Source organism: Pelodiscus sinensis, chromosome 1 (genome assembly GCF_052426305.1).
Source record: "Pelodiscus sinensis isolate ZL-2025 chromosome 1, ASM5242630v1, whole genome shotgun sequence".
In the NCBI taxonomy this organism is placed as follows: Eukaryota; Metazoa; Chordata; order Testudines; family Trionychidae; genus Pelodiscus; species Pelodiscus sinensis.
Genome location: NC_143052.1, coordinates 103,239,091 through 103,252,694, shown reverse-complemented (window position 1 = coordinate 103,252,694; position 13,604 = coordinate 103,239,091). Strand labels below are relative to the sequence as shown.

The 13,604-nt window shown below is 43.8% G+C and overlaps 1 long non-coding RNA gene across 1 annotated transcript; it reads right to left on the bottom strand.

Moving 5' to 3' along the window:
* Positions 1-6,893: 6,893 nt before the first annotated feature.
* LOC112543848 (uncharacterized) lies at positions 6,894-12,568 on the bottom strand. The gene is made up of 4 exons (XR_003087115.3): positions 12,248-12,568; positions 10,958-11,124; positions 7,192-7,248; positions 6,894-7,112 (listed from the first exon to the last, which is right to left on the bottom strand). It is a non-coding gene; the product is annotated as an uncharacterized LOC112543848 (long non-coding RNA).
* Between the last annotated feature and the right edge of the window lie 1,036 nt (positions 12,569-13,604).

Below are 13,604 nucleotides of genomic sequence, written 5' to 3'. Positions count from 1 at the left end.
AGTTAAACCAGTCTGGACATTCACTTCAGTTGGAGTAGTTTATTTTTATGACCTTAAACCTGCTCCTTATTGATTTAAGTTAAACTACAATAAGCTTCTTTAAACCAATCTGAGGGCAGGTCAACACTAGGGGGCAATATCAACCTAAGGTATGCAACTCGGCCACATGAATACTGTAGCTGGAGTCGACATATGTTTGGTCAAGTTGCCACAAAGCCTCCGCTGCAGGGGGTTGATGGGAGAAATTCTCCCATCGACTCAACTTCTGCTTCTCTTTCCTGTGAAGTACCAGAGTCGACAACAGAGCAATCTGGGAGACTGATCGCCGCAGTGCCAATGTCCCGGTAAGTGTAGACCTGCCTTAAGTTCAGTATATTTAAACCGAACACTGCTTTTTAGACTGCCTTCACTAAACTGTTTTAAAATCATTTCCTTTAGTTAAGCCAGTGTAGCTCAGCATATAGGCAAGCCCAGTTTAATGAAGTATCTTCCTGTCCATCATTTTTGTTGAAGTTCATATTTTATACCATTAACAGTCTTGGACTTTAGCGGAAGTTATGTTGCCCTCTAGTTATGGAGAGCAATTAAATTTCTTCTGCCCATGGAAACCCTCCCCCCTTCGTGCTTTATTAACCTTAGCTTATGAGTATGAGAGTACATATCTCAACAATGTTTTATGCAAAACAGATTATGTGTCATGCAATTTTAAAGGTTGTAATCATCTAGATCTGTATATCCTATTTTTGTGTACACATCTTTCTTGTATCTGAAGATAGAAATATGAAGACCGGATCTGCTTTTAATTCTAAATGTGGGCTGCTAGGGATACTTTAGGACTTTAAACAAAAACAGGACCATGTAGCACTTTAAAGACTAACAAGATGGTTTATTAGGTGATGAGCTTTCCTGGGCCAGATCCACTTCCTCAGATCAAATAGTGGAAGAAAATTGGCAAAAAAATGAACACATATGAAAAGGACAAATCAAATTTCAGAACAGACGGGGGATGGAGGGAGGGGAGGTAAATGTCTGTGAGCTAATGATGTTAGAGGTGATAATTGGGGAAGCTATCTTTGTAATGGGTAAGATAATTAGCATCTTTGTTGAGGCCTAGGTGTAAAGTGTCAAATTTAAGCATGAATAAATGTCATTCTGAAATTTGATTTGTCCTTTTCATATGTGTTCATTTTTTTGATTTGTATCCTTTGGTATATACGGTCATGCCAATTTTCTTCCACTACTTGATCTGAGGAAGTGGGTCTGGCCCACAAAATCTCATCACCTAATAAACCATCTTGTTAGTCTTTAAAGTGCTACATGGTCCTGTTTTTTGTTTCAGCTAGACCAGACTGACATGGCCACATTTCTATTACTTTAGGACCTTAATGACTCAGTACTCAAATCAACTACTTGTGAATAAAAGCTTCAGGGGGTAGCCAAGTTAGTCTGTATAGGATAAACTTAAAAAATAACAAATTGTCTGGTAGCACTTTAAAGACTAACAAAATATGTAGATGGTATCATGAGCTTTCGTGGGCACAGCCCACTTCTTCAGATGACCAGAGTATTGGATTTCCAGAACTAAAATAAATAGGGGAAACAAGAAGAGGTAGTGGGTATAAAAATCTCAAAGGGAAAGCCAAGCTGGAATGTAACAGGAAAAACAAATAGTCATAAGCACCTAAAGATTGGATAGCCAAAGGAGGCAGATAAGAACTATTAGTAGATAACAGAGAAAAAAAGGACTAACATCAGATACAATAGGATATGGCAATACAGCAAAGTTATTTCAAAATAACTTTCCTAGCATCTATACAGCCAAACCGCTATTTCAAAATTAATTTGAAATAGCGGAGTGCTTATTTTGAATTTGGTAAACCTCATTCTACAAGGAATAATGCCAAATTCGAAATAGCTAATTCGAAATAAGGGTACGTTTACACTAGCCCTGTAGTTCGAACTAGGAAGGCTAATGAGGGTGACTGAAATTGCAAATAAAGTGCGGGATTTAAATATCCCGTGCTTCATTAGCATGTTCCCGGGTGGTCGCCATTTTGGAAACTGACTAGCCTGGAATAACTGCCCACATGGCAGAGAAGTGTGATTCTGAGATAAACCCCTTAGTTCGAATTAACAGTTAACATTCCATGAGGTTTTAAAGCTCCTAGAATCATAGAATACTAGGACTGGAAGGGACCTCGAGAGGTCATCGAGTCCCGTCCCCTGCCCTCATGGCAGGACCAAATACTGTCTAGACCATCTCTCATAGACATTTATCTAACCTACTCTTAAATATCTCCACAGATGGAGATTCCACAACCTCCCTGGGCAATTTATTCCCGGGTTTGACTACCTTGACAGTTAGGAACTTTTCCCTAATGTCCAACCTAAACCTCCCTTGCTGCTGTTTAAGCCCATTGCTTCTTGTTCTATCCCCAGAGGACAAGATGAACAAGTTTTCTCCCTCCTCCTTATGACACCCTTTTAGATATCTGAAAAATGCTATCATGTCCCCTCTCTGTCTTCTCTTTTCTAAACTAAGCAAACCTAATTCCTTCAGTCTTCCCTCCTAGGTCATGTTCTCTAGACCTTTAATCATTCTCGTTGCTCTTCTCTGGACCCTCTCCAATTTCTCCACATCTTTCTTGAAATGCGATGCCCAGAACTGAACACAATACTCCAACTGAGGCCTAACCAGCGCAGAGTAGAGCGGAAGAATGACTTCTCGTGTCTTGCTTATAACACACCTGTTAATGCATCCCAGAATCATGTTTGCTTTCTTTGCAACAGCATCACACTGCTGACTCATATTCAGCTTGTGGTCCACTATAACCCTAGATCCCTTTCTGCCGTACTCCTTCCTAGATAGTCGCTTCCCATTCTGTATGTGTAAAACTGATTGTTCCTTCCTAAGTGGAGCACTTTGCATTTGTCTTTATTAAACTTCATCCTATTTACCTCAGACCATTTCTCCAATTTGTTCAGGTCATTTTGAATTATGACCCTATCCTGCAGATTAGTCTTTAAAGTGCTACCAGACTATTTGTTGTTTTTTAACTGTTAATTCGAACTAAGGGGTTTATCTCAGAATCGCGCTTCTCTGCTGCGTGTAGACGCAGGCAGTTATTCCAGGCTAGTCAGTTTCCAAAATGGCGACCACCCAGGAACATGCAATTTTGGTTGTCCTCATTAGCCTCCCTAGTTCGAACTTGGGGGCTAGTGTAGATGTACCTTAAGTGCTGTTTAGACATTTATTTCGAACTAGGGGGCCTCCAGCACTTCCCTGGGTGCTCTAGTGGCCACTCTGGGCAAACCAGGAAAACTCTTCTGCTCCAAACCTTCCATCCCAGAGCCCACAGGTGCTGCCCCTGACCCACTTGCCAGCATGAGCGAGCCAGCCAGTGCCAGCCAGCCCTCCACCGCTCCCCAGGAGCAGTCTGGCAGCTCCCAGGAGCCTGGAAGGGGCTGCAAAAGGTGGGCGCCTTCCTGGTCCAGTGCGGAGATCATGGACCTGATTGAGGTTTGGGAGGAATCCTCCAACGTCCCTGATCTCTGCACTAGATGGAGGAATGTGGCCATCTACAGATGGGCCTTGCTGACCACGGATCATGCAGCAACCTGTGCATGGGCCGTGCTCGCCAGGACATGTGGCCCTGGCTGGCTGCCACACGGGCCCTGGTCTGTTACGCACACGCATGTATGTATGAAGGCACATGACATGCTCCTGACCCCGGGGAGGGACACTGCACAATGTCCTCCCTCCAGAAACCCTCTCTATGCAGAGGCAGGGCACATCTCCCCTCGCCCCCCTCCCCACACTTCCATACTATATACAGCACAGGGACCAGCTCACACTCCCGGGGATAGCAGGACATGATGGTGCGGAGACCTGCCATCCTCGCCTTGCAGAATGGGGCACACTGGCGTCCAGGTGCCACTGCTGCTGCTCCTCCATGGCCCCAGGGGGTCCGGAAGAGGGCCTGGGGGTTGGGCTGCAGCAGATGGTGCCAGGCAGTCTCCAGCAATTGCAGCCAGGCTTGCAGCAAGACATCCAAAATGGGCACCAGAATGCCCAAGGGCAGCTCTGGCTCCATGGTGCCGAGTGCTGTGGTGTCCCAAGTCAGGGCAAGCAAAGAAAAAAATGCTTTGCTGTCCCTTAGGGTATGTCTACACTACCCCGCTAGTGCGAACTAGCGGGGTAATGTATGCATATCGAACGTGCAAATGAAGCCCGGGATTTGAATTTCCCAGGCTTTATTTGCATAAGCCGGCCGGCGCCATTTTTAAATGCCAGCTTGTTTGAACCCCGTGCCGCGCGGCTACACGCGGCACGGGCTAGATAGTTCAGACTAGCAAGCTATTCCGAACTATCTGTACGCCTCGTGGACATACCCTCAGTGAGGTAGGCAAGCAAGCAGGGAAAGCTGAGAACCAGCTGTGCAGGAGGGTCCCTTTAAGCACAAGCCTCAGATAGCCTCAGGCAGCAGCCACACAAAGCAACTAGTGACCTGATGCTCTGCTGGAACCATTCAGCTGCCCTTAAATGCGATTCAGCGTCCAATCAGTGTGGATGTGCTATTTCCAAATAGCAAAACACTATTTTGAAATGCATTTTGTGTGTAGATGGGTTATTTCTAAATATTTTATTTTGAATTAACTATTTTGAATAATGCTGTAGTATAGACATATCCATACAGACAAAGAGTTATTGGCACTTTCATTGTTTGATAGGTTGATAATGTCCCAGACATCTGGTATATTTATTTAATCAATTAGCATGAACCACCTATCTTGGAAAATGATCCTTCACTCTCAGAGGCCTTGGGGAAAAGGCCTATTCTTGCTTACAGACAACCTCCTAACCTGAAACAAATTCTCTCCAGTAGCCATGCTACACAATTACATCATAAACACCCAGGAACCCAGCCCTGTAATCAGCTGTAATGCCAACTCCGCCCACATATCTATACAAGCAAATTCATTACTGGAGCCAACCACATAAGCCACCAAATCAGAGGTTCATTTAACTGCATATCCAGGAATGTAATCGATGTCATCAAATGCCAGCAATGCCCCACTGCAATATATATTGGACAAACTGGACAGTCCCTACAGGAAAGAATTAATGGACACAAATCAGCTATACGTAAAGGGAACATACAGAAACCTGTTGGGGCACACTTCAATCTACCTGGACATTAATTAACAGATCTTCAAGTGGCTGTTTTGTTACAGATCCATTCTACAAGCCAAATACACAGGGAAGGACTGGAACTACAATTCATTCACAAGTTTGATACTCATGCTAATGGATTAAATAAAGATACCAGATGGCTGGGACATTATCAACCTACCAAACAATGAAGGTGCCAATGGTTCTTTGTCTGTATTGTGTCTGCTGTTAGTACTCCTCTTCTCTATTGACTACTAATGGTTCTTATCTGCCTCTTTTGACTATCCAGTCTTTAGATGCAGTATGACTATTTGTTTTTCCTGTTACATTCCAGCTTGTCTTTCCCCTTGATATTTTTATACCCACTACCTCTTCTTGTTCCCCCCTCCCTTTTTTTCCTTCTCTGCCCCCTATGCCCCTTTTCCCTATTTATTTTAGTTCTGGACATCCAACACTCCGGTCATCTGAAGAAGTGGGCTGTGCCCACGAAAGCTCATGATGCCATCTACATGTTTTGTTAATCTTTAAAGTGCTACCAGACTTATTCTTTTTTTTAAGTTTTCCTGTGAATAGTCTTGTTTGTCTTGTAAGCCCAAACTGTGGTTTGTCCCAGAAAGACATGTGGCCAGGTCACCTGATTCTGGAACCCATTGTGGATCCTGTATTTGTCTACTTGAGGTGAGAAAAGTTTAAACAGAGCACAAAAATTACCACTTTGGGCAAAAGGAGTATAAGAGAGGGAAACCAAACAATAGGGGCACTTGTAATTACATCAGGAGGTCTCCCTCCCCTGCTGCCCCACCCCCATCTTACTATCTAAGATATCTTCTGGAAATATGTAACACTGACCAGGGGGAAAGATTGGGCCCAAGCTAGGAGGCTGTTTAGCTTGTGAAAGAGATGTTAAGTACTGTTTAGGGTAAGAATTTTCATGAAAAAAGTTTCTTAGTGGAATAAGATTAACTGGCATGTTTTATTTATTTTAACTTAGTTATTTAGTTTGATCTGACTATTTTCACTTGCACCCACTTAAATCCTACTTTTTGTACTTAATAAAAACACTTTTGTTTATTATCAAATCCAGTGTAAGTAATTGTTACCTGGGGAGCAGCAACCACTGTGCATATCTCCCTTTAATTGATGAAGGGGGTGGACCTTATGAGCTTTCTCTGTGTAAAACTTTTATACAGAGTAAGATGGGTTTATTTGGGGAGTTGGCACCTTTTGGGGGTTGGTTTCCTGGGTGCTGTGATCTTACAACTGAGCCCTCCCAGAGCTGAGCTGGTTCATTGTGTGTTGTTCTGGAGAAGGGGAGGGGGACAGATAACATCAATTCTGTGCTTTGGCTGGGGGAGTCCAAAGCTTCTGGCCCAGCAGGAAAGGGTGGTGAGGAGCCCCACTGGGGAGGAAGGCAGGCATCAGTGGCTGGATCAGAACCCCAGGGGAGCCTCTGTGATTTAACCTATCACAAGGTGCTCACTAGCATCTTTCTGGAGAGATAGCCAAGTTTTTCCTGGTGAGCAGAATGTGGTGAAGTTTTCCATTGTTGTTCTGCTGCTCTTATTATTTATACTGTGTAGCACCTCCAAGTGTTAGTCCTGCAGCAGAACCCTATTGAGCTAAGTGCTGTAGGCACACAATATAAAGACAGTTTCTGCCCCTAAAAGCTTATCATTTAAGTGTAGTACAAGCAACAACAGGTGGAAAGAAAGAAACGCAATACAAGCCAACAATGAGACAATATTGGCGAGCATGATACACAATAGTCTTAGCACACCAGTAGTCTAACAGAAGTTGTAGATAATACATCAAAGGCAAGATTTAAAGATGGAGTTTTCTCTGGTCTTTCTGAGTTAGAAGTGTTTATGTAATGGAACTTTACTTATTCCACTTTTCTTCTCTACTTCCAAACCCTTGGGCATGTCTCTGTTATGTTTCCCTGTAAATACAATGGTTATTTTTTTTCTACCATTTTTACATAGGCTTAGTATAGGGGTAACTAAATGAAAATTGATTACCTGTTATTATTAAGTTGTCTGATTAGATAGCCTAATGGTCAGTGCTTCCAGGGGGGCCTGAAAAAAGTGAGACGTCTATTGTTTTCTTAGAAATGAAAGTGACAAATTCTGCCTGCCCCCTTTTAAGCCCCACAGCTTTTTAGCCTCCCCCAGACTTTGCGTCTGAAAATAGTGCAGGAGGTGTATACATCTTTTGTTCATTATAACAAAAAATGTGTGCATAAATCCCCTGTTTTAAACACCTCAATATTTAACTAGCTTTCTTCTAAAATGGAATGTAATTCTTTCTTCTAAGATAACCTTGTTACTAAATGCTGAAACAAATGGATCCAAGTATCGCTGTTGCATATGTTCATTTTCAAAGTCCTTCAGCTTTGGTTTTGATTATCTTGTTTTATCTGTCTTATCTGAGATCTTGTGGGACTTTGTGTTCAAATTAAAAGGGGATCCAAGTACAGTAAGGGAAGCCCAGCAGGTCATTTGCCTGGTGAAATTGGCAGAGATGGGGGTTTATCACTGCAAACTTATCAATGTTTATCATTCTCCTCTTGATGTGAGCCAAGCAAAGAGAAAGAAGATACACAACACATCATGCATCTATTATCACAGCTTAATGGGCATAGTGGGGAATATGACTCATTGTGTGTTCCTGCTAATTTGGCTTCCAAACCAGGGAGGTCTATCACTACTGTAAAGTACAGATATAAGAAATGCAAAGGAAAACATTTCAAATCAGAGAACCAAACATACCCCACCTAGTATATTGTATATACTTTGCTTGGCTTTAAAATATGGTATTCAGGATTGTAGAGAGAACAAAGAGGAGAAAAACAAGATTAATTCATGGTTTGGAAGACTGCCTTAAGCTAAGCAGGGGATAGACTGAGGTAGGTGCTGTGGAACAGACCTCACCAGCCAGCATCCAACCAGGGAGCCACAATTCAATGAATCACCTGCATGAGACTGCACCAAAGGGATTGCTCAACCGTGCTTCGGGACTCAGCAGTGCCTACCAGACATGTGTATTCTTCAAGCATCTGAACTAAAAACAAACACAGGGGCCCATGTGTGGTCTTTCTCCTTCGCCCACCTATGCTGCAAGCAACTGGAATACTGAGAAGACTAAAGATTCCAACTGAAGGGACTGGCCAGATTTCAGGGGTGAAATCTGTCTAGTACGGGTTGCAATATCCAGTGGGGTGAGAAAACCGCTGCTTGATCTAGTTGTTGCCAAATCTAATAGGACTGAGAATGTAGACTACATGTTTATATTTTCTTTTCTTTTGGTAACTACTCTGACTTTTTGCCTAACACTTCTTTTATTGTTTATCTTTACCAGTGAGTTTGTATGAAGTGTTTGCTCAGGTTTTATAAAAGCTGGTGTATATCCACTTTCTATTGATGAAGTAGTAAACTAGTTAACAAATTAGACAGTATGCCCGTGGGGTATATAGTGCTGGGAGCTGGGGGGATTTGGCTCTGGTGCCTTACTCTGAGATATTCAAGAGTGGCTCTAGGAGAATTCACTCAATCTAGCAGCTGCATGTGGTGCTCCACATGCAGTTGTTTTGAGTGATAGCAATGCCTGGAGTATATGCTACTGGTCACTAGCAAAGCATTACATGAGAAAGCCCAGCTAGAGAGAGTTAAGGGGATATATGGGTCCCACAGTCCCAGGTTGCACCGGGGGCGGGGTGTCCCCATCACAACGTGCTCAGATTTAAAAAAATCCCTGGCATAATGTTCTTTCTGGATTAGCTAATAGTGAAAAAACTCTTGCGGGACTACAGAATGGAACCATTTCCCCTTGCCACTTCGGAGTTCATGGGAAGAGTCAGAGATGAGAACACAGACCCAGAACCCCCCTCCTAATCCATTCCAAAGAATTTATCATATTCCCTCAACATAAAAGAACTAATTGCTTATTTTTCAGGGTGTTAACCCCTATGTAATGTGTAGATGACCCTCTGGTGTGTTTTCTAATTGTTGCTGCTGCAAACACAGCAGGAAAGTATTTTGCTGCTGCTGCTAAATCTGCTGGGATATTTTGTGTGGCACAATAGTTAGACAAAGCTCCCTCTTGTTCTTTTATTTAAATAAATAAATACATAAATAGGGTTACTTTTGCTTTGGCTACTTTGCCTGTTTTCTCTTCAGAGCCTTTCAACTGAGTTATCATCTTCAATGGCCCTTTGCTATTTCTCAGGCGTCTTTTCTAGAAAGAGTTTTCTCCACAAAACAAGCAGTCACAGGAAAAAAAAATCTCAGCCTCACCTTTCACCACGGTTTCTGTTCAACCCAAACTTCCCTCAGCCCTTCTCACTAACATCTGCATTGCAACAATCTCTGCCTGTCCTAGCAGTGCAACTGTGCCAGTGCTAACCCACCAGCAGACCGTCTCAGAGTATGATTGCACGCTGCTACTGACTGTAAAAGCCTCTATGTGAGGCTGTCAAAAAATGTGAGGATTCAAAACTTTTCCCATTTCACAGAGTTCAAAGAGGAACAGTTTTGAATATTTGTTTTCTAATTTTTTGCAAACTAGTTTTAAAATATCAGATTTTATATTTCTTCCCCATCCCCCCTTTTTGCTTTATGCCAGTGCAATACACAGAATATTATCCAGGGTTCCTTTGGGGGTATTTTGTTGGGTTATTTTGTGGGGGTAGAGGGAGATGTCTTTTCCTTCCTTCCACCCTAATTTTTCAAAACTTCTGCAACTTTTTAAAAGCTACAGAGTGGCAAAGTTTCAGGATTTCAATTTTCCTTTTGCCCCACTGTAATATTTCCAATGCCAAGTTATTGTGTCTCTGTATCAATAAATTCTGCCTGGGCTACATTTCTGTTAAAGCCTCAGAGCATCAGTTCTCACCTGCTGTCATGCACACCAGTTATCACTGCCTCAAAGTACTGAAAAAGCAACCCTCCAAAGTGTCATTTGCATAAAAGAAAACACCTTCATTCTGAATTCCCTTTTAGACAATTTGAAGTAATCTTGTTGTCGTGGTGAAGGTTTTTGCTGTGCATTACTTTGCAAATCACTCTGAATTTTTCAAAAGCAATTTTTTCATCAGTGTTTCGCAGGTTGTGCTGCCTTTATGTCAGTGATACAATTTAAACAAGAATGGAATGTATACACACAGCTAAGCTTTTCTAAAAGTTAAGAACTGTGCATGAAAGCAGCATGCATATAATTTGTTTATTCATTTGCTGGGTTCATGAATCATTCTAATTGTTCATGCAAACTACTAGCAAAATATCTGCCTGGTTACTTACATGCACAATTACTAGGATGCAGAGGTACTAGGATTACTAGCATGCACAATTTGCGTTTTGTAATTTTGACTATTTGGGCCATACTTTTAACTCTCTCAGGGCAGAGTTGCAAACTAAGAAGGAGGATGCACATCTTATTGCCAGAGCTCAGATGGGCCTGATGATAATTAGAAAATGTATATTAGGCATAACAAAGGGCACATAGGCAGCAAACACTATTTAAGATAATTTCCTGGCCAATGATAGTCCTTGATTAATGATAGCTGGACCAATACAGTTAGTCAGCTGTCTGAGTACAATGTATTAGTTAATATATATCAGACAAGAGTTCTCTTAAAATCTGTTATGTTTGTTGATGGGCACTGCTACTGCTACTGTTCATCACACAGTCCTTTTCATTGGCCTCTCCAATGGAGCAACAGTGCTAACTAGTGGCTGCTTAGTTGAGCCTGAAAACACTGTAAAAACCCCCACCCCCAATGGTACTTACTGGAGAAAGGTGCAGTGACTCTTGCATTGCCTGGGAAAACTTGCAATGGGATGACAGCAGCACCTTGGTTCTTGCTGGACAGTGACCTTGGTTTTCAGAAGCTGTGTCTCTTTTTGGGCTGCAGGTGGGCTTAGCCACTCTTCCCTAAGAAAAGCTGAGGCTCTTTCCTAGGCAGATTGCACAGAGCAGCAGGTTATTTCATGGCTCTCTGCTTCCATTTGCTGTAATGACCATGGGTACCCGATTTGTATAATTTTGGGTGGTGCCCAGAATGAAACCAAGCAGAGCTGTCCTGCCCAGAGGACAGACTGGGGCAACCACCCTGGGCCTTGTGCTTTGCAGGGCCCTGTACTTCAGGGGGACCTGTGGGGCTAGTAGAGAGCCAGGTACCAGTTGCTGAGCGACCTGGCCCCAGCCCGCCCCACTCCACTCTGCCCCTCTCCACCCCACATCCAGTTCTTGGTGTCACTTGGGGGAGGTGGTAGAAGCCAGAAACAGGCAGGGCAGTGGTGCAGGTTTGGGGGGTTGGGATGGGGTGGAGCATAGGCGGAAAGAGGCAGGACAGGAATTTGGAAAGGGTGGAGTGGGGACAGGGCCGGTGTGGTGTAGGGGCTGGAAAAGATGGGGGCAGGGTTACCTATTCACATCCCTAATCAGCACAGCCCTGCAACCCCTTGGATGTAGGGTCTCCATGTGCTGCCCCTGCACTGAGCTCCAACTCTGGAACTCCCATTGGCCAGGAATTATGACCAATGGGAGCTGCAGGGGTGGAGCCTGTGGGCAGCAGCATGCAGAAAGCCCCTACCCCTACCCCATCTAGGAGCCATTACCAGAGGGATGTGCTGGTTGCTTTTGGGAGCTGTGTAAGGTAAGCACTGACCCCAAAACCCCTCCTGCACCCTAACTCTCTGCCCCAGCCTGGAGAAAGTGAGTGAAGGTGGGGAATGTGAGCAACTGAGGGGAGATGGAGTGATGGGGGGGAGACTCAAAGAAGGGGAAGGACAAGAGCATTGCCTCAGGGAACAGGTGAGGCAGGGGGCAGTCAAAGGGTCTTTGGATTTGCATAAGACAGTTGGAAACTCTACCCTGGGCTGTCTCTAGAGGGCTGCAGGCCCAGGACAATCATGCACTCTGCCCCAGGCCCCACCTTGTGATGTGGCCCAGAGGACTAGCAGGCAGCCTCACACCAATGGCAGGGGTCAGGCTCAGCCCCACACATACTGACTCCCAGACTTGTTACTTGGGGGAGGGCCTTTGAAGGAAGGGGTGGGATTGTTCCCCCATACTTACCAGCAGTGGGAAACAGAGCAATCTAGCCCCCTCCACTTCCTCAACTACCAGCTATATCACTTGGGGGACGGGGTTGGATCACCCCCACCCCCAAGCTCATTGGTGGTGAGAAGCAGAGAGATGTGGCTGGGAGCAGGCAGACTGGACTGGAGTCACACTGCTGCCACCACTGAGTGCAGGGGTGAGCCAACCCCCTGCTGCCAGCGACAGGCCTCACACTAATCCCCTGGCCCATGTCATTTTGGGGAGAGGCTTTGGGGGAAGGAATATGGACCCAGCCTGCTCTGCTTGGCTCAGCTCCATCAGCTCCCAGCCACATCACTTTGCTTTCCATCCCTCCATGATAAGGCATTCCATATTCTTTACAGGAATGTGAATATGTCATAATTGGACTATGCTCTATGCAAGGTACTTCTTGTGAGATATCATTAGAAAGTCTGTAATCTATTGACTATGATTATCCCATTTGTATGCATGAATCATTCCTGAATGTGAAGTTAGAAATATGAGGTGTGGCTAACGTAGTCATGGTTAAGTGAGAGCCATTAGTAGTACTCAAGGGACTTAATGGCCCAATACTCAGAACAATGATCTGTGAATATACTTGCTTTTTTCTTTTTGTTTAGACTATCCTGGCTCCTACCAAGACATGTGGCCATGTCACCTGATGGCCACATGTCTTGGTAGGAGCCAGGATAGTATAAACAAAAAGAAAAAACAAGTCTATTCACGGATGATTGTTCTGAGTATTGGGCCATTAAATCCCTTGAGTACTACATACTGGGATCCAGACTGGGTGATATACTTTTCAACAAGAGCAGAGTGGAAATTTAAACTTAACACAAAGCATTTTCACATTATACAAAACCTGTTTAAGAGTGGGGAGTGAATTATTCCAGGCCATCGGTCCTCTCTGCCTATCCCACCCATAAGGCTAGACTGCAGGGTTATATTGGAAAAAGATACGCAAATTGCAAACCACAATTTGCATATCTTTTTCCACTTTTTTTTAGAAGAGGCTTTTCCAAAATTTGGCCCATCTACACGGGGCCAAATTTCAGAAAAGCCTCCTCTTTCAGAACATCCCTTATTACTCATACAATGAGGAATACAGGGATGCCAAAGAATGTGTCCTCTTTTTTGGAAACTGTTCCAAAAAAGGGGTTGCATTCCTTGGACGCGGCAGAGCTTAGGTATCCTGGAAAAGCTCTGCAGCTCGGCCCAGGCTGGAAGGTTGTGAGAGAAGCTTATTAGAACAACTTTGAGAGTAGGAGATTTTATATAACTAGTCTCTTCAGTGTATTAAACTTCGCTTGCATGTTCTGTTTTATTTTGTTTAGTATCCTACATTGTTTTG